Source organism: Acromyrmex echinatior, chromosome 5 (genome assembly GCF_024713525.1).
Source record: "Acromyrmex echinatior isolate Ae372 chromosome 5, ASM2471352v2, whole genome shotgun sequence".
Lineage (NCBI taxonomy): Eukaryota > Metazoa > Arthropoda > Insecta > Hymenoptera > Formicidae > Acromyrmex > Acromyrmex echinatior.
Genome location: NC_141856.1, coordinates 14,836,929 through 14,864,612, shown reverse-complemented (window position 1 = coordinate 14,864,612; position 27,684 = coordinate 14,836,929). Strand labels below are relative to the sequence as shown.

At 36.7% G+C, this 27,684-nt stretch overlaps 1 long non-coding RNA gene across 1 annotated transcript; it reads left to right on the top strand.

The window, feature by feature from the left end:
* Window positions 1–390: 390 nt before the first annotated feature.
* LOC147909830 (uncharacterized) lies at window positions 391–26,540 on the top strand. Its single transcript, XR_015545147.1, has 3 exons — window positions 391–592; window positions 20,965–21,064; window positions 23,317–26,540. It is a non-coding gene; the product is annotated as an uncharacterized LOC147909830 (long non-coding RNA).
* The last annotated feature ends 1,144 nt before the right edge of the window (window positions 26,541–27,684 follow it).

Genomic DNA, 27,684 nt, shown 5'->3' with positions numbered 1-27,684 from the left:
ACATTCCCCTCGAGCATTCAAGCAACCCCGCTTCTCTTTTTTTATCGTAATCACTCCCTAAGAAAATGACATAGAGCGTAGCTATTTCGTGCAGTTGTTAATTTATCGAGGCTATTCGTAGGGATCGATTCCTTTCGTCCGCTCTATCAAAGTTTTTCCGCAAGGTTTCGAAACTGGATCGAGCATGACAGAGCGGTACACAGTGGACGGCCTGGTGCGCACCCTGCAAGCAGAAATTATCCACTTTTGCGGTAATTCGTGGCTTCCGACGCGCATGCGGCGCCGCGCAAGATGGCCGCCGACTCGCGAATCCCGATTGGCGACGACGGGGCGGGTTATTTGAGCGGCGGTTGGTGGTTCAGCGTTACCCGGCGCGAGTAATTTTGATCGTGATTATACTAATTTCATAGTATGCCCCTTCTCGGTGGCTTAAAGCATCGGCCGTGTTCACACGAACGGCAACGCGAGCCAGGAGTAACAGTGTCCGCGAAATACAGAACGGTTCGAAGAGTCTTCTCCGCGTCGATCACATCCAATTTCGAATTTCGAATACTGATCGCAACTGCTATCGATGGACCGCGCCAAATTCGAGGTACGTTTCTCATAGAAGAATTTCTCATACAAAACGAATAAGATGACGTAGTTTGCTTAGATAATATTAAATTGGCAGTTCTCTTACGATAAAAAAAAAATTAAATAAATGCCTATTATATATATTTTATTGTTCATTTAAATTATATGAAAATAATTTTCTATAGGCGCGTTTGTTTTTTCTTTAATGTTGTTATTATTATTTGTCAATCATTGATTGGTTGCCATACATATAGTTTAGCGCGTATGGTATGAAGCGTAAATTCCGTGCAATTCGTGTTTTTTTTTTATACGAAATAGAAGCCGGAACACGAAGAATACCGAGCGTGCGAAGCAGCCGCTATTGCTATTAACGTCGGTTATATTGAACCATAATTGTCCCGCGTTGTTAGTGCGGTGTATTCACAAGCGAAAGGCCTTCGTTTCGTCTCCGTCTCTCTATCCACCCCTTCCCTCTACCTCTCTCATTCTCTTTGCAGTTCTCTCCTCGTCTTGCGCTATCACTCTCCTTCTTCTTTCTGGAATTCCTTCTCTCTCGTTCTCTCTCGTTCTCTCTCTCTCTCTCTCTCTCTCTCTCTCACTCGTACCTCTCCTCTTCTCCATAAGCAACAAGCGGAGCAGCGCTACCGCCGCCACCGTCGCCATCGCCGTTTTGGTGGGGGCTAAATTACCACAATTTTGTACTTTTTATACCGCGAGGGAAAAAAAGAGGATAATTTTTGGTAGAAACGCAACAATTTTATCGGCCGTTGTTATGTGAGATCAGTTGGTGTCTACTGCCGCTGCGCGTTACACCTGTCCGTCTCGTGCGCTCCGATCCGCAACGGGACCAACGTGTTCCCGAATGTCACTTTAATCGGGGGATGACTCCGCGACTTCTTTAGCACCGAGACGCGCGTTGGTAGCCGCCATCTTAACGACCTTGAAGAATAATCCTTGTAGAACCCATCGCGCGTTAACCCGCCCATCAACCTTGCGATTGCATTCATCGAAATTGTGACAGGTGACGTAATATCGATTGTATTATTTCCCTTATAGTGACATCAGAATGAAGTGCTTTTCGCTCGCACGTGTTATAAGGACGCATGAGAATCGTAAAATGTCAAGGAAACTTTTTAGCTTCAAGACATGTGCGTGATTACTCGCTACCGAGTGCGTGCAGCGCAGACAGATGGTCGCCATTTTGAAGAACGTTCATCTCTTCCGCTAGGCGTTACACGTAATTTTTACATGTATTATAGAACAGCATTGCTGTGATAGTGAAGACTGACCCCAAGTACGATTTCCCGTAAAAGTTTACTTTCTTTCCTCTGTTGTTTTGCTAAGTGTTTTACTTCGAATATTTGGCATAATGGGAATGTGCACATGTGCGGTAGATACTACCTAAGCTAGCCGATGGAATAGGCTTCTAAATAGGTTATAGTTTAATAGCTACTTGTGCTACACAAACCGATGATATCTGTTTTAATGTTTCAGTTTGTTGAAGAAGAATTCTTAACGTTAGAATTTACTAATAATTATGAGATTATGAAAATCGATATGTAATTGAGATATTTACATGTGCTTACTAGTGACACATTTTCTAAAGCAAATTAAGTATTATTATCCCATAGCTGATAAAACTTTGCAATTTTTTTTTATTTTATTCAGAAATTGGAAGCTCAATTGCAGTAGCTTGAAAAATAGTTTTTATATAGAATTGATTGTCTTGGTTGATAGAAATAATCAATCAGCTACTAACAGACGATTTTTAATTATTAGTTGTCGCTACAAAAAAGAATTCGCTATCCTGCACGGCTTCTTCGTCTTCAACATATAGCGCCTCCCCGAATGAATTCTTCTTAAATTCTCTGCCGGCGGCAGGAGCATCACTGTCCCGGGAGATTTATATCCTTGGAAGTTACGTCTTCACGGGGGTGTTCACTTTGTGCTCAAAGTTTCTTTTCTTCGTCCCTTATTCAGCCGTGAGCATTTCTCTGCCCTACGCAAGAATTTCGGATACCGAGGTTATTGCAATAAAAGAAAGAAGGAAGTTCAAGAGGGATGTCGATGATCCTTTATAGCCCCCAAGGCGATCTACATGACGTAACGTTGTTAGAACTTATCTGATCTAGAGCTGGGTGCTATTAAAGACTTTGATGCTATGAGGAGAACATTCTTCGCCCTTTCAGTCATCGAGAAAAAAATGAAGAATGCAACAAATCGATCGTGCAACTGTTCTCAGAAGCCGATCACGATGTAAAAATTAAAGCATAGATTTTTCTGAAGTTTATTTTGCCGATGATAAAATTGTTTTGACAGAATCATCTTCAAACGTATGTTAAAGTTAAACGCGGATATTATCTCGACGGCGTTAAGATATCGTAAATACCACGGTATGCGAATGGCACTTACAAGCGCTTGTGTTTACTCGACTTATGATCGTTAATGGATGCATAAAGACGCTACTCATTGTCCACTGGTAATTTCAGAAAGTATGTAACAAGTTGGCGTTAAAACGTCAGTTTACAAAATTAGATAACACGGAGGTACACTTATTAGATGCATTATTCTCTACCGTATCATAATAATAGTTGAGCTTTGAGTGCTAGGTATTATTGTAAAGGTAATATCCAACGGTATAAGAACTATTTGGATGATCCATTGGAATTTTATAATATAATATATTATAGTGTAAATTTATCAGATCTATATTTCCAGAAATCACTTGCAAATAGATCACATATTACCAGTTGTTTTTAAATCTAAAATTAAATTTGTTTAAATCTAATACACACACACACATATATATACAGGGTGGGCCATCTATTGGTACGTTTTTGAATTTCGTCGTATGGCAACACCGAACGAGCTACAGACCCGAAATTTTGACAGTTTATTAGTCATACCGTCCGCGGCACGAAACAACATGTTTTCTCTTGAAGAGCGTTTTGAAATTTTAAAAACTTATTTTCAAAGTCAGTGCTGTGTCGCCGAAACTGTACGAATTTTGAAAAGAAATATGGGTCGTGATAGAGCACCCACCGAAGGAGCTATACGCAAATTGGTGAGGAAAGTTCGTGAGAAAGGGATGTTAGTGGATGACATTATATTACGACTGTTTTGAGTGAAATTGGCGCCGAGGTAGTCCAAAATGTCATTAATAATTGGGGTGACCGAATGGCATACTGTAAGGCCAGTAGAGGGAGCCACATGAACGAAATCGTTTTTCATTCTTGACGCGGATACTTTTAGCTTCACAACAAAAAAAAAATTAATAAAAAATATCAATGTATGCTCATTTGATCGCATTTTTAAAAACGTACCAATAGATGGCCCACCCTGTATATATAATTTATTGTTTATGTACATATATACATATATAAACGCTAAGCAAAATTATTTATTGTTAATATTGGAAATTTTGCCATTAATTATTTATTCCATAATGAAACTTTTATATACAGTAATACTGTGATTACTTAAATTTTTACAATTAATTTAGGAAAATAAAGTTACGATTATTTTATTCGAATCCATAAATTAAAACAATAATATTGTTGTATAAGTTTGCATTTGCAACTTGGCTATTATTCGATAAATTATAGCAAATATTTTATTTGACGCGAGAGAAGATCTTCCGTATACGTTTATGATTCTTCGTAAAATCGACGAGATCGACGGACCAGTTGCGTCCATTATTGATGCCGAAGGTATCTATCGCTCCCGGGCTTGGTGGACCAACGTCGAAAAAGGGGGAGAAGAAGGCAATAAAATCGCAAGGGCGAAGAGGACGGAGGTAAATAACGGTGGAGGAGGCGTGGTTGGCGCGATGCGGCGCCCTCAAAGCACAGTCGTCCCTCGAGGGTACATCCTTTAAGAGCTCGAGGTACGGCGACCGTCGAAACTGGGAGCCCCCTAAGATAAGATCCTCCTAGTTATCGAACGGACTCCTGTTCTCGATCAATGTACCGAAACCCGTTCACGGATTTCGATGGAGCCGCGGGCAATCCGGTCCACCTCCCGATTTCATCTTGTGTCCGAGACACTTCAGCCTTGAACTACCACAAGGACGCTTAATCGCGATCTCGACCACGCGGATGTCCTTGATTGATTTTAAAAAGTTCTCTGCCGATTGAACTTGCCGCACGAAATCACCGTCGGCAATTTCTTCCGCAAAGCATGCACGTCGACCGTCGCAACGCTCATTTGTCTTTCCGACGGCAAAAACATTAGCACCTGCTACCACTCATCGGTCTTCGAAATAATTTTAATACTTTTGTGTAAATTAGATTAAATTGCCAAATCCTCATATTTAAAATAGTAAATTATTAAATATAATAATTTCGAAATTATTAGCAGACACATTTGTCTAAAATTATGTAAGAAACATCTTGATGTATCTATTGATCGGACATAAATGATTAAAATTGAAAAATGTTTGGATTATTTTGTCTAAAATTAATGATGAAGGGCGCGTGACATCTACTCGTGTCTCATTTCTTCGAAAACAAGACAGAATACATCCGTACCGGATAGAAGAAATAGTCGAAACACGCCTAAAGCTCCAGGCTCTAAATGGGCACCTTCGACCCGAGCTAGCCGCGGAGGATCACTTTAACGATGATACGATGAACCCGCGGCCACGGAAACAAAGACTGAGACATAAGAATGAAGGAATATACGTCGTTTAAGGTGGTAATTATAGCCTTTTTTTATATCTTTCCTCTCGCAACCGCGCGGCAGATGCGGCTAATGATAGCCCGAATGTGCCGATGTGTCTCACAGCGACGGGCGACGCGACCGGGTTCCTCGGATTCTGGCGCCGTCGATCAGGCATTACGGTCGGCTACCAATCGAGATCGTCGGGATATCGCGTGTGATGATCCTGATGACGGAAACCTTCATATGAGGAACTGGAACTGCCGCCGAGTGTGAAGAATTGAAACCCTTCAAATTGGCGGCTTTGGATTTAACGATTTTCTGTGGAACCTTTCGTGTATCTTGCGACGCGTGCACGATAATAAACAGTCATCATTAATTTGACTATTATTAGATCGAAGTAATTACAAAGTAGCTTCCAAACTTCCTCTGTAAACGAAATTAAAATTTTTTTTCTCATCTATATTTCATTCTATCACGTTGCTTCCAGGTGTTTAGAAGTTCTGAGGAACAAGTTTGTTATACTTTTAGTTCTTTTACTGTTGTTTTCTCATTGTATTTATTATAATGTATATGAATTATGAATTGACTAACTTACTTCATTTAAGATTTGAATCAAGCGCAAGGAAGTATCTTTTCCGTTTACAATTGTATGAACGCATATAGAATTGCTAAACATTACTGAACACACACACACACACACTCACACAACACACACACACACACACACACACACACATTGGTGGGATATAATAATTATAAATGATAACGACGTATTAAATTCCCTGTCTATTGTTCGTGATAAAAACGATCTCGCGCGTAACAACTACATATATCGTTCGATCTGGGTAGCACTTGGAAAGAAACTGTGCGGTGTCTCGGAACATGCGTTTCACGCTAGCCACAGGATTCTGAGAAAGTTTAGAAATGGTCGAGTTTTAGGAAAAACTCTGGAATCCATGAGTTCGTTCCTACGTCTCTATTACATTGCATGAATGACCCTATCTATATGCAAATTCTACGCGGGTTTTGTCACCCTCGGTAAAATTAGATTTGCTGCACTCTTTTTGCGCGCGATCCCATCTGTAGCGGAATATGCGTCCATACGAAGAAAGTGAAGAAACGATGTTAAGCCTAGTTCTGACTCCGCCCTGCGCCTCCAGCAGTCTCTAATTACCAAAAATTTTACGAGCCGCGCTACGGGTTCTGTCATTTGTTTGCTTAAGCACGCCGGAAGTCCAAGCTAATTGATTATCTGCTAATTTGTAACGTTGTCTACTTAGAAGATACCGATGTATGGAGATTCTGATGCCATCTTCTTTCTCTTCTAATATCGTACATCGATTCAATCAAATGGTCCTTAATTATTTCATATAACAAAATAACTAGGAATATCATTGATCCATATTATCGTCATTTATTTTATACATATATCCATTTAATTAAATAGATATATGTATATTTTTATTTACTTTTCATTTCTTAAGATTGAAGAATAGAAATCAGAATTTTAGAATACGAATTTAATTAAACTAATTGTAATTTGGAATTATAGATTATATTTTGATCACAATGCAAATATAAATAGCGTGCGTCATTTTATCAATTGATGGAATTTATACAGGGAAGAACTTTTGTACATTGCGATCCGAACAATGCATACGCGTGTTTTCAGATGCCCGACACGCGATCAATGATTGTGGCTAGGTATAGGCCAGGTGAATATACAGCTGTTCCGTCCATGAATTTCTAATGCTTCAAAAATCGCGGCTTACTCGAATGAATAATAAATAGTCATGCGAAGTGTTCGTGTGTAAGAGGATCGACTGGCTTTTTTTCATCAATTTTTGAACTTTTATAATTTTTAAATGAAAGATAAATATTAACAATTATAATTATTTATTGATTTATTATAACAGTAAATAAAATATAATGTTACTCTGTACATTCTAAAAATAATTATTTATTTAGAACAATGAATTTATTACAATTTTTCCGTTTTTTTTTGTGTACGTAAGACCTTTTACTTGATAAGAAACGGAACTATAAATGCATCAACTTTCATTCACATGAAAGTAGAAGCAAGTGATGTTTACCCTTGTCTTATTAACGGATTGGATAATTGTATCAAACTCGATCTGATACGTAATTTAAGTTCGTTGACTGTAGAGCGTGTTACTTACAGTTCTATGATGATGAGATTTGTCTGTCATTATGTTATTTTTACCTTCGTGCTGATTTCAACCGTGGGAAGGGAGAAAAATGGTATTTAGATTCAAATAAAAGTGTGCCTTCAGGAGGTGTGATGGAATATCGTTAATGATTAAATAATCATTACTTTTGAAGTATTAATCATTTGACGTTAGATACTTACATACTTAAGGCCTATTAAATATGCATTAATGTTAATGTTCTTTTTCATGGATATTAGATAAGAAAAATTTCCTTAATCATTTATTAATATTTTCTTAATCGTTTATTAATATCATAGAAATTATTAACTTTTCTTATATTGAAAAAGTTAATAATTTCTATATTAATAAATGATCTTTTTCTTGCTTAAAGAAGAAAATGACTTTAAAAATTCGAAAATTTAATAGAATCTTAACTCTTTGGTGCCACTTTATATCATTTTGCTACGTATTTGCCACTGTAAAGAATATCATTTAAAAATAAACATGTAGCAAACAAAAATGAATAGTATATCAAAGTTTTTTTACTCCAAATGTCAAGAAATACACATATAACGATATTAGCAATTGTATTAATAGAAAAGTTACAACACAAAGCAAAGTATAAGAAACCTTATAAGTATGCCATACTAGGAGTGGCACCGAAAGGTTAAGAAAGCAATTTTAAATATGTACTTAAAGAGTTCAATAATTAGAAAATGAAGTTGATTATTGTATTGAAAATTGACGTAGTTGGGAGAGTATACAAGAAAGATGTTTCACATTGAATCGAAGAATAATTTGGACGAAGCAAACAGTATACTCTTAAGATATTATTAATTTGATTCGCTGACAAGCAATAATTTTGAAATCTTTAAAGATTCTCGGAAAGTAAAACAAGACCAGAGAGCCAGTCGTGAAGAGCGTTACGTCTTACTGAAATTTATTCGGCGCAGTGTAAACCGCTAATTATTAGTCACAAACCTTTTCGCTAGTAAAAGTAACTTTTTCGTAGCTTTCTTTCAGAACGCATTCCATAAACCTGTCTTCGGCAATGCACAATTTTAAAGGGATATTTCTTCTTGAACTTATTCTTTTATTCATTTTTTTCTACTTATTTTCTTGCTTCAGTCATTTTTCTTTATTTATTTTCTCGCTTATTTTTATACAGTTATCGAACAGTTATATATTCACGTCAAAGAATAATATTTCTAGATGGGTGTAAAATATCTCCCTGTTCGTATTTTTATTTAAATCACAATTTTTTTTAGTCATATTATTTTTCATTATAATTTAATTATGTTTATGTTATTGATAATGATTATTGGCAGGTATTTATACATATACTAATTAGGACCACTTTCAAATCACATTTAAAAGTACATATATTAATTAAGAAATTATGCTTCCATGCAACTACAATATATTAAAAGTTGACTTGGACCGAACAGCGAAATGATCGTTATTGCATATGATTAATATGTCTTATGCTATCTATGCATCAGTAATGCAACATGTTATTACTTTATTGCTATATCTATAATTTGCTCATTATTGGTTACCTAACAGTCTGCTACTTTCACCGTATCGTACGGTGTCCTACCGGACACTTCGGCCTAAATAAAATGGAGCGCTGTTCTTGTTGTCAAACGACGCAAGCAATCGTTAAAAGAATGTAACGTGACACGATGTGTACAATAAAGCAATTTTCAAGAACACTGTCTTGAAATCGCCGGCTTTCGGGGTCAGAAGCAGCCGCGGCCGCATTTCGCCGCGGATTGCAGGAACTTGACGATCCACGTTGACCCACTCTACGCGGGTCCGGACTGTAATAACACGGCAGCACGAAACAAACCGACGAATTAGTACTATCGGGTTCTGCGAAAGCGGTCGACAGACGGACGTTACCAGGACGAACGAATGAACGAAAGAACAAACGGACAGACGAACAGACAGCTAGCGCGAGGGCCAAGCGAGCCGAGCGGAGCGAGGAAGAGATCGTTGGGGAGCGCGAGACCTGGAAAAGGCCTGGTCTCGTGCAATTACGGGGCCTCGGCAACCCCGGCATTATCCCCAATTATCCGCGTGCGTTTTGAGGCTAGGTTTTCGGGTCCCCTCGGGGGCCAGAATCCGCGCGAGAGCCACCGCGAGGCATCGCGACCCAAACGTCCGCACAGACCTCGAAGATACAGAGCACGGAAGGAAGGAGAGGAAGAGGTGGAGATGCAGAGGGAGACTGGAGCACCAGTGATCCATTATGTGGCGTCTGCCGTCAGACACGGATCGATTTCACCGTTTTGGCGCGATGTCTGGTCTGCACGTCTCTTCCTACGACCGCAAAAGCCACGCGATCGGAACGGTTGCATATTTTGTGGCAACCGTTGCGGATAGTGTCAAGATTCAACAATTGGGTGACTTTAAAGTATCTGAATTGATATCTTGAATCTTAGAGAAAAAGGTTTCATTTGAGTAATATTCTTAAGAGTAATCATTGAATCAAATTTTTTACGTCTATATTCTTCTTAGATAAATCAATCTTGAATTACATCGATCTAGGATCTAATAGACTATTAATAATAAAACATCATTCTTTCATTGTTGCTTTTATATTTTGTATTTCCACGGAAAATTTTTCTATTTAAAAAGAAAGAACAAATCTATAAAAAATTAAATTTGATTAATACTCTATTAAGATCTTGAAAACAGAGATGGAGACCAAGAAAATATTCCATTCGATTGTATACTAAATCGAAATAGTAGATCTATTACGCGGAGTCTGGCATCAGCCCCGAATCGATACCGACGATTCGAACCTGCGGACCTCTTAACCGCAAGGCATGCGACCGATTCACCATGGAGAGCTGATGCAGAGCTATTCTGATGACCGCACGTCGAATGCCTCCGGTGTAATCGTGAGCGGAAGGACGAGTGGAGGAAGGTCGAATAGACGATTACAGCTGCTGAGTGAAAACCGTTACAGATCTACGAGAGTGGTTTCGATGCAGTTAATAGTGTATCGATTATAAGATCATTTTTTGATTCAGAGTATTGTGAACATAACGTGGAAAGATAAATAGGACGACGATGCTCGAAATGGTGATAATGGATGAAGATAAGCAGGTGTTTCCGTCGATTGAAATTTATCGCAATATTCTAACGAGAACACTGTATAGTGTAATCAAATATGCCTTGAAGACGATTTTGAAGGTAACAGGACTAATAAAAAAGAGAAAGATAAACGATGGCGAATACCGGAGGTGGAAGTAAATGGCTGTAAATGCATTTTTGTGATTATACACTCCTTTTTTAGAACTTAGATGTGGTGCTTACGAAGTATCGCCTTGACGATGCCGAAGGACAAAGAAGATAGAGTGAAAAAAAGTATTCTGAACAAACCGTTATGATGACACGGCGTTAATAAAAGATTGTTTATCGCGCATATTCTTTATGTCGTTAACTTTCCACTAATATATATAATTATTATGCCTATAAATATATGAAGTAACTGATCAAGGAAAACTTATGATATCTAGATATAATATCTAAAATGATTCCATTATGGTGATAATTTACATCAACAAGTTATTGATTTGATAAATAATTATTTACTGATATATGCGACCTGATTTGATTTGATAAATAATTATTTACTAATATATGCGATTTGACTTGAATATTACAATGATATAAAAACAAATTTTTTTAATCTTCTTGCTGTTCAATGAAAAGAAGCTCAAAAAAGCGTGATTTTATCACAATTTCTGAATGTCATTAATACAGTTTATATAAACGATTCGGTCTTTCTTTAACACTCTAATACAAATGTTACATGTAAACTATCTCTCAATGCACAAATCATAAAAACTACATAAAATAGTCAGAAGTTAATCAAGGCTGAAAAACTTATAATATCTAAATATGATGTATCAAATAACTACATGACAGTGATAACAGCTTCAACTAAATATTGACTTGATAAATTCATTAATGTATGGGATCAAACTTGAATATTATAATTTTATCAAATTTTTTAATCTACTTGCTATCTCAATGAGAAGCTCAAGCGCAATTTTATCATAATTTCTGAACATTAATGCAATTTATGTAAACAATTTAAGGGCTTTAAGACTTATATATATATATAACCGTCTCCCGTGCATAACAACTATGTAAAATTATCAGAAGCTAATCAAGGTGAAAAATTTATGATATTTAAATATGATGTCTAAAATGACTGGTAGTGATAATCTACTTCAACTAATTATTGATTTGATAAATAATCATTTACTGATATTTATGATCTTATGACTTGAATTATAATTACAATAAATTTTTTGATCTACTTATTCAATCCAACAAGAAGAAGCTCAAGTGTGATTTTATCATAATTTCTGAATATGACATTAATGCGATTTATATAAATGGTTTGAGCTTCAAGTCTCTCATACAAATTTTATACGTAACCATCTCTCATAAATAATAACAACTAAAAGGCGGCCTAGGAATCTTTCACTTACACGTATTACGCGTAATTAAATATGACCGATATGCGCGGGATACCTGGTGTTAGTCGACTCGTTTGAGCGAAAACGAAACCGAATAACACATTTGTAAATGTGGTAGCTATGCGATCAACTAACCACCGTATAGCTTACCATGTTCCGACAGAAACTTCCTAGGTGCCTGTGGAGGGTGTAACTTGCCTGGCGGTATCTTTCGTAAGCTTTCGTTGATCGGCGGAGGTGATCTAAGCCGCTCAATCATGGAAGGGTAGGGCCGGGTGGGCCATGAAAATAGCGCACTTTAGAGAACTCTGGGCGAGTTCTACGGAACGGTTGGCGTGCCAGAAGAGATTTACAGTCTCCGCACCGGAAAAGGTACCAAGAGGGCGGCCGGTGGAAGAATGGTTTCCGGTGAACGTAGCTCATAGTCCAGGCGCTTATATACATTCACAACGACCGATATACGTATGCCAACGTATACAGAACTGAACTAATGCTGAACCGTATAATAGACACGCTCGGATACGTGCTTGCATGCTAGAAGGATTTGTATCTAAAACAGATTCCGCGCCAGCATATATCAGAGTGCATTGCGTACGGCAAGAGACTTGATGTACATTCGAGAAAATCAAGGTATTTTTTACCCGAAGGAAGACTTCTCCAAGCGTTTCTATCCGTCGGAAGTCGTCGGTTCCATACTTAACACCACGCGATTCTTGCTGTATACGCTCTCGCTCTTCCGACGGCTTGTGCCGTGTTACTTCAGTCGCTTGAGAAGTGTTTGTGAGAAGATATACAATGGGGGATTGTTTGATTTGGAATTGTTAGAATGTACTGCGGAACAAATGTATAAAGCCATAATTTTAATTAAATGAACTATCACCGTGATTACGGCTGAACTGGGCGAACATCACTTTAAAAATGTATAGCTCTTGCTGTAAATTCCGCATGCCTCAAATGATTGAAATAACATTTTTCTAAGAAAGTAAAATTCACTCGCGCTTTGTCCTACCTTAGAATTGTTTTCTATTTCCCCTTGTCGCACCGATTCTTCGACACAGTACGGGGAGTACTAACCGAACCCAGAGCAACTAAGATCATAACGCGCAACGGCGGCATGAGCATTGTTACTCATTTCGCGAAACGTACGGTCTGTTTACGCCGACGATTACACGCGAGGCTAGGAGTTAAAGTGTTAAAGGGATTCCAGCTTTTGTTCGTTCCGCGTTCGGGCGTGAACCACGTGTCGGTTATGGTCGAGCCTGCTATTTCCCCGCGGACGATCCCTTCAATCAGGAATTACGTACAGCACGCATGGTGCCCACCACCGCCGCCACCGCCGCCGCATATGTACGGCTTACAACTCGCGGCTTAAACCTTTTGAACACAATTTTCATAATGATATGCGAGAACAAGAGAGGTTGAGTCGCGCGGCCTGCTGCATGGCTCCACCTGACATACAGAGTGGATCACGCGGCAGATGACCACCGGTCTCCAACATTATACACCTCTGAAACCAATATTCTTCGGCGATAATGAACGTCCTGGAAGGCGAAACGTCTACCACCGTGTCAATTGTGCGCACAATATTGACATTGTGCTCTGTCGTCGTCATCAAAAGTGAACGATGCGATGGTTAAAAGAAGAAAGAGAGAGCCTTGACACAGGAAAGGCAACGAACTCCGCCGGCCGGTCAAATTGCTACCTTCTTCAGCACACCCTCCTTATTGCGGCTCTAGTTCCGTCGTGGAAAATCACTTTGAGAGAGTTTCCGGAATTGGATTTAAAAGGAGACATTTATGGTTGGAACGTATGACGATCGATGTACTCGCATGGTTAGAGAAGAAGGAATTTAAGATTAAATTTTTATTCATGCATATTTGATATATGATAATTCGCTTCTTGCAAATAAATCTGTGTCTATATGGAAAGAATGATTTTAAAAACGATACGAATTTGGACACCGATAAGAATAAATCTAATTAATCCTTTCGCGACCAATGGAACATATTGTATGTGTCCCACCTATTATAAAATGTTGATCAATAAAAATTACAAAAAAGAAAAATTAAATCGGTCATGAAAGGTTAAGTGGAACTTAGTGTTTAAGTATTTCTATATGAATTTTTTTATATACCTACATATTTGGTTTTGAAGATCATACGCCAAAATCTTTTTTGATTTTAAAACATAATTATGAGCAGAACCAAAATAGTAATATCACTTATTGAATTGACAAGCAATTTAATAACTTTTTTATACTATAATAAGTATCTTTATAAGAATATTAATAATCTGGTGTTAATGATAATCTTAAGAATGCTTTTGCTAAAATATTTAAAATTTAGATATCAATTTGAAAATAATTTTATTAATTATCAAAATAATATGTAAAAAACACTACTTAAACACTTAAACAGCAATACTGCAAAAGTTTTGATATTCTGGTAATTAGTTTGAGCAGTCTTATAGACTCGTAATTATTTTGATAGTTAATAAAATTATTTTCTGCATCTAACTAAATTTTTAAATATTTTAACGAAATTGTTTTTTCTGTGTATTGACTTGTTGCATTGAAAGTCAATTCGTGATTTCTAAAGCATTAAAAATAAAAGGAATATCGAATTTAAAAATTTGCGTGGCCACTTACATTTAAAATAATCAAAAGATTCCACGACGGAAATAATTACATAAATAAAACATATGATATAATGATGCTGGTGCGTCTAATAATTTTCAATCATTTTTGATATTTTATTCGTACGATAAGTGTCTTGGTAATATTATCCGATACCGATATTGAAAAGGAGGATGCCCTGTGTCAGCTTGTAATAAGATAGCGCATTTACGTTTTGCGGACGAAATATCAAACTATCGACTTTTCTCCGTCCGCCGCGAAACTAGCGGCCTTGATCGCTTCACGTAGGAAGTTCATGACCGTGATCCAGGAAGATTGCATCCGAGTCTGCGGGCGGACTCGGCTGGAATACAGCGAGATTCTCACGCGAGTTTCCGCGTGCAGGCGTACCGCACGCGTACCTCGCATCACGAAGCTCTTGGCTATCGTTTTCTTGCTGCGCGTGCAGCTTTCGAAATATCGTGGCGCTCCGCTCTACGGTTCGGTGCCTATCAATCACTTGACGCATGGTCCGACAATAAGACTCCTCGAAAGAGAGAGAGCTATTATCCTGCCAGACTCTGGTGATGCACGACCTCCAGGCCCCTCGATACTGGACCTCGAGTCCTCGCCAAACGACCGCACGAAAATTTCACAATGTTTTGCGAAATAGCAAGAATAAAATTTCGATGCGATTGTAACATAATAGAGAATTTCGCACGTTATGTTTCACCTATTTATCTCGGTGCCAGTAAAATAGCTTTATTGTAAAGTTAATTTAAAAGAACTATTTTTTTATTAAAATTTAATTTAAAGAATTTTAAAGAATCTATAAGAGATATATCAATCTATCATACATATATACTTTCATAATTTTCTAATATTTAAATATATATGGTACAGAAATATTTATGCGCAGTTTATATTTTGTATTCTATATTTTTAGAAAATTTGTTTGAGTTATTTATTCTAAAATCGGTATCACATGAAATATATCATAAAAGTCTCCTTAAAATGGATGGAGTAATATCAGTAAAAGTACATGTTGGAGGGAAGAGAATTATGATGGGCTCTCAGGAAGCTTCACGTTCGTATTAAATCTCAAGCAAGTATGGCATAATGAAAAATCCGACAGTAGACATAAGTCAGGGCCGTCGCGAGGAAGAGCGATCGGGCTTGTTCTCCTCGTGAATATTCATCGATCTCTGCCGCGTTACATACAATGGCAGGACTGAGACCGGCGAGGAGAGAACGAGATTCCGTACTATTAGTGCGGAAAGAACGTCCGCAACGATAAGATATTCTCTGCTCGTATAACATGTTCCGATCCTCGTGGAATCCATGTTAGAATCTTTGTCGATACTTTCTGTATATATCATTTCTTGAAATAAATAAATAGTCTTCGCTATTATACTTAAATTTTGTCAATCGCCTTCTGCATATTATTATCTTAACCGTAAACTTCAATATGTTTAAAATAATTAATTAACCATTGCACTGTTTTCACTACATTTTATATATACAATATCCATATAAATTTTATTATTAATTTTTAATATATGCTTAAATATTAAAGAATCAACTTAATATCTTAATACTTAAAGAACTGTATAAATATTTTTTTGGAGTAGCAGTTTTTGAAAATTTCTCAAGTTCTCGAAGTAATTGCGGGATTCAAGGCGATTCTTGAAGAATCGCGTGACAGGCTAGCATCCGTGAATCCTCGAGGGAGGAAAACTCGTACATATGTTGGTGTGCATGTATCCGAAAGGTACACGTATGTACAGTTCCAAGATCTATCGTTGCGTACAGGAACACATGCTACGTACTCGCCGACGGCGCGAATCGTCACGAATGCAAGTATAATATGTACAACGAAAGCTAGAAACCAACCGCGGGGAATTCACGAATCACGCGACACATGTTGTTCCTGAGGTTAACTTCCTCTCATGTCCACGTTCATTTTTATTAATTTCATCAAAAATTCGTAGAAAAAAAACTCGCCGCATCGCGGAATTGCTTGCCAATTATTCACTATCATGACACTTTATTGCGTTCTTTGCAGCAGCACGGTTGGATACACAAGATGCGTCTTCAATTTTTTACCGAATTTTATTCCCCTTCGGTGCTACTTTCATATAGAAAGTTTTCTTATTTTATGTGCTTTACATTTTTATCAATAAAGATACATATACTTGCATTGTTGCCGTTATATTCATTAATATGGCGTTTAAAAAAAAATTTGTTATAATATGTTTATTTTGATGTATATTTTTATACAATACTTTTATACAATATCTACGTGATAAAACATCAAAAACGAATTTAACGTTGCTACGGTGAAACGTTGCTGCATCGTTGCTAGAATGTTTTAAAACATTTCTTGCTTTTTGGAACGTATTGTGTAGCATCAAAGAGATTAATAGAATTGTTGTAAATGTAAATGAAAATTTTACCAATTTTGCAATAAAGAATGAATTTCGAGACGCTTGTTAAAGAATAGAGACATTAAATCAAGTGTGTACATCGTACGTACATATGTAAAATAATAAAAACTTGAGAAAAAGTGACTAAAGGCTATACATCAGGTAATTTTATTGCATTTTTTTGTTCACTTTTAGTTTTACTCACGGGGTATAGTTTTCTTCGAAATGACATGCAAATGCAATAGGTATCCAAGGGGAGTCTGGTTTTTCAGGGCGTTACCCTCAGAAATTCTGGTCGGTTGGTTGGTCGATGCAGAACGTCGAGGGCGGTGCATCTGTCGGCGGAAGATTTATATCCTGAGGCCGAGGTTACTTCTACCCATTCCCGACTCGCGGTCGTGCTGGGCAAAAAGCCAAACTTCGTTTTGGAATTCGTAAATCGACGCCTTAAAAAAAATTGTTTCTTACATTATGGATTAAAATGTTCTAACAGATTTATTTGTATTTACACGTATTATCTCGTAGTCGAAGTATTAAGTCAGTAAATGTATACACTTATTGCAGTCTGCTGTAGTCAATGTATATATTTACTAAAATTAAAACTTTACTCTAATATATAATTATTTAAGTTCAACTAGTTAATCAGTAATGGATACTCGGATAACCAGTAATACTAATTATACCTCGAAATAAAGCTAACAATATGAATCGGATGAAATCATGTTTACTTGCATACGCAAAACATACACGAGAATGTTTTCAACGATTAAACGGAAACCTATAAGAACGTCTATTAGCAAATTGGACAGTCTTTGTTCATTACGATCCCAGGAAAGTAATTAACTAGCACTCAATTAATTATATATTTACGGCTATCGTTTTGTGGCACGCGAAGCATGACGTCGTATTTTAATACTTTGCGGATCACATGATAGAGATTCGAATGCAGATACGGTGTTATAGAATTAAATATGGTTTAGTATCGATATTAATACATAATTCTTATGCTAAATAATAAGTAAAATAATAAATGCAAAAATTCGTACGTTAATTGTATGCAATGAATTATTAATCTATTCTTATACACTAACAAAAAAAAAACAAGTGTTTCATACATCATATAAGTTGAGCTTATATAAGGCAAAGTGAATAAATTCAATGTTAAAAAATATGCAATTAAAGAACACAACGCGCGCGCAATATTATATATTCATAGGAAATAATAATTATGATTTGAGGAGGAGTTGAAATCCAATGATTCCGCTGATCCTTTCTGCAGTATACGAACACCGGGCATTAACATTACCACGGCGCGTTTCAAAATGGAGGATTCCGGCTCGGCGAGAAAACGATACGATGCGCGGCGCGATTATAACTCGGCCGCGAGGGCCGTCGGGTCTATCAAAACCCGCTCGGCTATATATCAATGCCATCTATACGTATAATTTTGATGTCGACTGGCTCTTGGTTTTATTTGCCACGCGTAAAAGTGAAGGCGTACGCGTTGCAATGCGAGATTTGATGTTAGGTAGACGTAGCACTGCACTTTGTTCCATTCTTTTATACGTCGATCCAGTCTTTTCGAGGTGATGGAATAGGCATACCAAAGAAAGCCTTTGGCTTGTAACTCGTTATTATTGTTCAATACATCAACACGTGAAACATGAAGAAAAAGAAAATTAATGATTATTGATTATCTGTCTAAGTTATCCACTGTTAAATATCAAAAGAGCAATAGTAACCCAATTTCTTAAGTTAAATAATATTTTGTTACATTTAACTTCTATGTGTGTCAAAATGTAAATCAATCCATTTCTGTAGTTGAATTGCTTAGTAAATGATGTCTATATTAATATATGCGTACTTGGTAAATAAGAAACTAAACTTTAAGTTCAATTAAATACATTTCTTAAGTTAAACTGTTTTATCTCATTGTTGTAGTTAATTAAAATTAAAGATATTTTGAGAATAGGAGCAGTGACGACCTACAGAAATTATTAATAATAACTCAAGTTGAGTATAATTTGACATTATGAATTTAATGATGCTTAAAATTAATAACTTATGGTTACATGTGAGAAATACGATTATATTTACATCTGTTACATTTCATATTCGCATACAGACATAGCGACTTGTCGTCACATTGCTATATTTTATTTGCAATCCAACGACCATCGTTATTATATAGTTTAACTAACTTGATTACTAACTCGATTAACTAAACATGAAAAATACATAGCTCATGATCGAGGAAGAACACTATTGGCAGTTAAATGATATGGTACTACATGAAAGTAATAAATGTCACATTGTGATTTAATGGCCCTGTAATTTTGATCACTTAGTGTAATAACTGTCGCTGTATTACAAGTTATAAAGATATAAGCAGCATAGTGTCAATTGGTGTTTCTTTTTATTGACTTTTATTTATCGAAATATTATATCTTTTGACACTTTTCCTTTCATAAAATCAAATTTATATGGTCGTGTGTACCCAACACTTCAAAGAACTGCTATGAAGATATAAATAGCATATGTCAATTTTTAGGTTTGTCTTACTACGATTTTTATTTGTACATCAAAATATAGTTTATTAATCTCTTGATATTTTTACTCTAGTAACATCAAATTTATATGGTCACGTATATCCAACCCTTTGAAGAAACGTCATAATTTATAGGAGTCTCTTCTGTAAATTTCTAAGTAAACTTCCATCAATTTTTTTTATTGTGACTATAGTCATGACGTTCGTAGAATACGCATATACGTTTCAACAATATTCTTTCCCGCCATTTTGTAAGGTTTCGAAGGACCAGGGCGCGGGCGAAGATGCCCATACACCACGCTCTTCTTGCGCCGAGATCGGTAATAACCCAATAAATCAGGGTACCCCAGCCGGTGCAATTACGTTCCGTGGCTGAACCCAACCCCTCTCGTAAATATTGCCCTCTGCACACCGACGTAGCATCTTCGCCAGGTCCACCGTCGTTTCTTCCTCTCTCAGTTTTCACTTCTTTTTTTTTATAACAGTCTCACGACCCCGCCGCAACGCAGGGGATCTTTCTCGTGTGCATTACGCCGCGCTGGGGTTGTCGACGATACTCGTGCCTCATCCCCCTTGCGAGCATCTCGTTCGTGTTCTTTTATTACCGCCCGCCGTTCTCTTCCCGCATGCGGACACTATAGAGGAACCATGGGAACCGTCGTGCCATGGAATGTTCGAATCCTTTTGGGGGGTTTAATTGCCACTGTGCGATCTGTTAATTCGCGAGTGTCAGCTTGAGAAAGCGAATCGAGAAGCGAGAGGGAGGATTTATCTTTCCACCGTCGACAGCATCGACGTGAAGATTCTACGGAGTGCGTGTTCGTGAAAATATGGGGATCGAAACGCGATGGATAAGAATGTATCTGGACCCTATGAGTGAGCCGTAGAAAAGCAAAATAGCGAGAGAACTGAGATGATTTTATTATAGATTTATTTTAGATTTTTATTATAGATTATTATTATAGATTATTATTATAGATTTTTATTATAGATTTTATTATAGATGATTTTATTATAGTATGTATGTTAAATAAAAAGGAATCAATATAAATCAAAACTAAGGTTATTGACAATATATTGCTATATCTGTGTTTAACAAAATTTATTTTACAACTGTTGAGTTTTTCTTTGCTGAGATTAGGATTGTTCTATCTAAAAGTATAATCCAATCAGCACGAAAAAAAAAAACTTTAAACATTTGTAAAATAAACGTTCTATTGAACGTGATCAATTTCCTAAAATGTTTCGTTGTTTGAGATTAAACTGATCGCGAAAGACATAATTAATAAAGTATTAATAATAAATAATGTACTTACAATATTAATATACATATTTATTATATTTTCTTGAAATTATATTAAGAAAAGTTATTATGGTTTGAATCTTTTAAATCTATTTTTCACCTCTTTCTAACAATGATTTCGTCAGATGCAGCTCTGATGAACATTTGCACAATTATTTCTTTCAGGGTGGAGGAGGAACTACAAGAAGGGTCCTACTTATGGCGTTTTCCGAAAATTGTCGCCAACATGCGATGCCATGCACGCTCCACACATGGCATATGACAGGTATACCATCACAGAAACGCAATTCTATCAATTTCGTCATTCTCGAAGGGGCAGAAGATGCGCGTTCGTTACTTTTGACAGCTGGCCCACATTATTACGCCAATAATACATCATCGTCGCGCAACGATCTGTTTGTTAGGGTGTTCATGACAAAGTACATTAAGTAGGAAAGCGTAAAAACGACACGAGGCAAATTACATCGTTTGGTGGCACTGAAATTTGCACGAAAAAAATGAGCGGTTGACTAATGTCGCAAACGATGTAACCGAAATGGTCTGTATTGCTCCACAATTATTGAGACAATTGAGCACCGTACGACACGCGAGTATAAATAACACTACAGTTCCAGCTTATAGTTGGAAAGGTGTGGATAGACAGTCTGAACATCGCAAAACTTGCATAATCCTTTAGCCTAGGAATTAGCTGCTTTGCTTTATTATCTCTAGGCTTGCTAAGACGATTAGAGCATTATAGTATACATTTGTTTGATAATGTCAAGAACTTTTGCAATACTGTAATATGTCCCTTCATAGTTAATATCACACAAACAATATACAGTAAGAACTCTGGACGATTGTTGACGGAATGAAAGTGACATTATCGTTTCAATGACAATTGTTCTCGATCATTGTTCTTGCCTCAAGGATATTTTCGTAATATTTCTAGTTTATTATGCTAATCTCTGAGATTTTAATATTTATACATTTGTCAATCAAAGTTTTTTTTTATCATTTGTATACCTTCTATTTATTTTGTATATACACATCTTGCTGCTGTTGATTGCAATAAATCTCTTTGTTACAGAATAGATACATATTTTTTTTCTCGTTGCGAATAGCTGCTGAGAAAATGGAATAGTAATGGTATGCCTTTCTAGAGCGCTTTAGTTCGCCATCGGCATTTTGGCGTTAGGCAATAAATCTCGAGGTGAGTGGGCTTTAGAAGCCCTCGCCGTGTTAGAAAAGAAGAAAGTAAAATGCGAAAACGAGGGAATGCGCGCTGCCAATAGATTTACGAGGCCATCCGTCTTCGTAGTACGCACTTGATGCTCACGCTCGCGATAAAAGCACAGCTCATCTACGCATGTATGTGCATGTGTATGTGTTTGTGCGCACGGCACGTATACATATGTACGATTCTAGAGGAACGGTTCGTTATTATAACCCACGGGGCGTAATTGTTTCCAAGGAACCGACATGGAGAAGACCTTGCCTGAGAACCAGAGATATTAGCAGTCTTTCTACAGGACCTTTCAGTAATAATGCCAGTAGTCACGATCACTTTGCTTCATTCTAATTGTAGCAGCAAGAAAGAACTAGAATTTGCATCGATATTACGATTGCACAGTGCCGGTATCATAAAAAGGATGGCTGTAAAAAAAAAGCGTAATTATAAAATATATGCACTTATAGGAATAAAACTGAAAATTATTGATCCAATTCGTGCTTAGCTACTTTTATTTTTAAGTTTAAAAGCTCAATTTTAATTTTTAAAATTACGAAAGAAACGCAAGGATAAAGTGGAGCCAAACGAATTAGAATGATTGATTAATTGACTTACTTAAACTCATTCATCTTTTAGCGCTCGTTTAACTTGTTTAACTTATCAAAATGTACAGGGAAGTATGTTAATACGAGTTATAATAAAAATAAATTCGACAAAAGTAAATTCGACAAAGTTATAACCACGAAATAACATAGTTCTATTTAAACACGATGGCAAGTACTGTATTAACATAACAGAGTGATAACACAATGGCACGTGAGCTTCATAGAGTTTTGTTAAATTTAAATTTGGAAAGTTTCACATTCACGTGATGACTCTGACGGCACCGTTATCGGTGAGACCTTGCTTGAAAATGTCGTGATATTAGTTGGCTTTCGCGGGAAGCTCGAATGATAGTGCCGCTAGTCACGACTACCTCGGTCGATTGTAATCTAGCGAGCTCGAAGAAAGCCCACGGTTGTATTTTTATCAGTGATCATGCAAAGTTACCTTTTTTAGAAGCGTGCAGCGTCGAAAACCTTAAGCTTTATCGGCGGCTTATTCGAACTTCATGTAAGGTAATAACGCCGAAAGTAATCAAATGAAATAGGCGATCTGTGAAATTAAATTATTAGAAACACGCCAAACAAACGATGATGTTAACATGTCTGATTGAATTTGTTATCCGTTGAGATGGAATGATATATAATATTAAATTACAAAATTCGAGATATAAATCAGCAGCGATTAATTTTATTTGTTTCCAGATTTACCCCGTGAGAAGATTAAAAGGATCCACAAGTCTTAAGATCACAGCTGGAAGATTATCTTTGGAAGAGCTTTTTCCGATGTTGGCGATTACATAATTAATCGAATAATATGCAAATTTCTTCATAATGATATCCGCCGAACTATTAATCAAATTCTAGATTACCGCGCAGTTTTCATCACAAAAAGATGAAGAAAAACTCAATTAATTGCGTAATGTTATGCATTCGGAAAGCATATTATACATTCCGAACGAATGTCATCATGCAATTAATAATTTTTTTAATAGACGGAAATATATTAATAAAATAATGTTTGTAGAAATATCTTCATACTATATGATTTAAAGCTATCGAACATGATCCAAAACGTAACATAAAAGTAAGTCACGAATCTTTCTAGCTTTTTCGTTGTTTATTATTTTCTCGGATACTAGATACTAGATTCCAGAAACTGTTTTCTTTCGGTGCAGATTACATCCCTGTGGATGTAATTTTTTCACATCTCACGGTGCGAGATATGAACGCAAATCAATGGCCTACGCGCGAAATTTTTTACGCATTTCGCAATGTTCTCGCATGTTACGAGAAAATAGCGGAGATACGTGTGTCAGCGGAGAAGGGAGGAGGGAGGGAAGAAAAAAAATGATTTTTTTAGAGCGCGAACCCGGAATGGCGCCGGCGGTCCGGTTTAATCTCGACACGCCCATTACACACGACGTACATATTACATCACGATCGCACTCGATAGCAAGCGTATCTATACGAGCCCTATTCCCCTGTGCCTACCTACGATACGTGTAAGTCGCAATTAAAATTCAAGAAAAATTCTCGGAAACCTGTTTCGAGAGCGAGCGAAATATTTCGCTATGGGGTGGTCACGCAGGAACGCCAGTCGCACGGATGATCTCGTTTAATTGCCCTCAGCCCTTAAACATTCTCCCTCGAAATTTTTGTCGTCCATATTTGATATTCTCTACCATTGTGGTCAATTATTCCGCGCAAGATTTGGATATTTCAACACCTTGTTAGGAGTAGATTTGTGGCCAAAACAACTTTAATTATAATATATAATGTACCATATATAACTAATATACTTCTGATTTTATCTTTATCATTTTATTTTATCAGGTTAGTATTCATAATCGATTCTTATATTTAAGACCGTCTTAAATATAGTGTTAAGACTATAAACCAATCACAGAACCATATTAATATATTAAGATTTTACTTAAGGCTATTTTAAAATAAGAACGGAATATGAATAGGTCGTAAAATCTAGTCAAACTAAAATTTATGATTATAACAGGAAAGAATTTAATAAATGTTATGTATATATATAAAATGCATTTTTATAATTTTATAATAATTATTAATAAATGTACATGAACAAAATTTATATTCTTATTTATTCACGAAAAATCTTAATAATTTTGTATTTATAAAAAATTATTTATTACCTATATAATATAGCTCGACAATAATGTGACAAATGTAGTCAATATTTAATAAGCATATCTGCATATGTAAGGTGTAATTTGCGCAATATTAGAAACATTCCTAGCATGCCATATTGTGGCAATTTTCACTCGTTGCTAATCTTACAATCAGTAATCGATAAAGTCGTCACACCACGCCAAGTTCCCAGGAAACAATATCACTTATCTTACCATTTTTACACTTCGCTGATAATTTTTTTTTTTTTTTACCTACTGCATCGGAACGTTTCTGCGGCGTTCGCGAGTAAGTATCGATTACGCGACGTTAGCGAGAGAGAGGAAATTTCTTCGTGGAAGTCATTTTCTAGCGTGAGTATCTTGATACTAGGAAAATGTTGCGCAAGTAAAAAAAAAATGGCGACGTGGTGGTACGCCCGCGTGTGGGACTCTGGGTATTGTTGCGATTTCGTGAAATGGCGTGCATGCGGCACGAGAGCGTGATCACGAGAGAGCCGCGTTCTCGGGGAACCACCATTTTGAAAGATGCTGCATCCTGCGGACCGTGCAGCCCACGCAAACCCACGGCCGACGAAGAAAACTCACACCACTGCAACCACCCACGTCCCAATCTCATTGGTCGAAGCGTCCTCATCCATAGGATACCACACCACCCACAGACCCAGTCCATTATCAGGTTTGTACAGGACGTCCGTGAATTCGAGCCGATAGAATATTACCTCGTTTAAGGTAATATTCATTGGCTTCAAAGAAGCAAGAATTGCCGATATATATTAATAATTGATAATAATTTAGAAGCCGAAGAGTCTTAATTAAATCCTCGTTAACGTTTAATCGAAAAATTGTTGATTAATATAAATATCGTTTTAATTTTTGAAATATGTGTCTTATTTTGATTGCTTATGTTATGTATATTTTTTTACTACATAGATTGTAAAATTCTAATAGAGAAGAAATATACATTAAATATTTTTTTTATTAGTTACAAAAATTTAGTTAGGTAACCGAAAGTTTCCGATCAATGAATAATTTTATTGTAATTTTATTGATCGATAAAAAAATCTTTGCAAATAAAGACCTTGTATTTTTTTTATAAGATATTCTAGCATATAAAATATTATATTTTTAAATTGAATATAACAAGAATGTGATTGACTTATAAACAGATTGATAGAAATGATTGTAAGATCATATAGCCGGAAAATTTTGGCAACCACTGTACTTCTCTCGCTCTTATCACTCTCTTTTAAATATTAAAGAAGCAAATACAAAAGTTGTATTATAAACATGCATACTACAATCTACAATAAATAGAATTGTCTAAATTTCGCTCAACAAGCTGAACTAAGCTACCACTTGCGTCGAAAGTGCTCGAAAGCCAAGTCGAGAACGGTATATCGAATTGAAGACAAAACACGTTTCGCCGGGTGGATAGGAAGGTGAACCCCGGCGAGTCTCAACACGAGAGTTCGCGGCTTCCCCTTCGCTGTTCGGATTACGGTGGGTTAGGCTAGGGCTAGATTATCTCAGTGACGGTAAGTATAGGTTGGATCGGCAGTTCTAGCCATCCCGCGGCCATACCAGGAGCATTGCTTCTCCGAACACGTAAGTCCGCCGCGCTCGCCGAGCGCGCCGAGCCACGCGATAATTCATGAGACTTTATGCGCACCTTGTGTAATGCCAGCTCCATCGGCTTTTTCTTGGCCTTCGCTGTATCCTGAGAAAGGGGGAAGGGCAGGGAGCGAGCAAAACCTTCGGATCATTGGCTTCGACTGTTTAAGCAAACGTGAGATTTTTCAAAAAAAAAAAAAAAAATTAAAAGAACACTCAAACATTAGCTAAGAGTTAAAAGGATATTTGAGATTTTCCTGTTTGCGTAATTGTATTTTTTTACTAATTCACTGAATAAATTGCTTCATTATTAAAATAGATCTTGCGTCATGTAAATTAAATTACTGAGAAATATACGATGGTTGAAGTAATTCTTGAATTTGTAATTTATTTTCTGAAATTGGACGTAAGTACAATTTTATATATATTATTTTCTCCATCTCTCAAAAAGTGTCGATTTCTACATTGAATAAGTAACTCACAATTAATATCCGAAGTTTCTGAAATGACCGTTAAAGTTCATTAGCCGGCGCTTTAGCGAAAGATTCCGAATCATTTAAGATCGAATTTATAAATTAATTATTAAATGACATTTAAACAGCTTCAATTAAGCGGTTATATATTATTTTCCAAATTAATATTCATAATGAATTGCCGAAGTGATAATCAGCTGGATAATCCAATCATCTCTTTTCTGCGAACAAAAATTTAGTCTGAAAACAATAATATCGGATTAAACGATGAGAAAGGGTAGAGGAGAACAAGACAAGACAAAGAAAGGGGAGTTTAAGTACTCGCGGGAGCTCTAACATTACTCTGTAACGGTGAGATAATTTTTCCTCTGATTACCGGCGCAAGCAATATTTCAATTAGTTGTCAATTTAGTTGTCGGCGCCTGACGAACATATACGTATGCCAAGGTACCGCGGCCGGGAATAATTAACAATAAATTATCCGGGGGAGCTATCATTATGCCGACTAATCGTGGCAAATTGACCGTTATATTATTAAGCAGCTTGTGGATGCTAATTGCGTGCCGCGTGCGAATCTTCTTCAGAGACTGCGACGCCTGGCCTGGCGAGAAAGGGGATCGTCACAAATAACCTAGATGAATAATTGAGAGTCGTGTATGATCGTGTTCGGGATTGTAAATTATGCAAATTGTTTGAACGGAGTTAAATTGTTACAAGAAGAAGCGCTGAGGTGATAAAAGGATCACATTCTAATATCTGTGCTTGCAATTGTTTCTCAGGATTTTATCTTGGATGTTAAAGAATGATTCATTAATGTAAGATTAGAG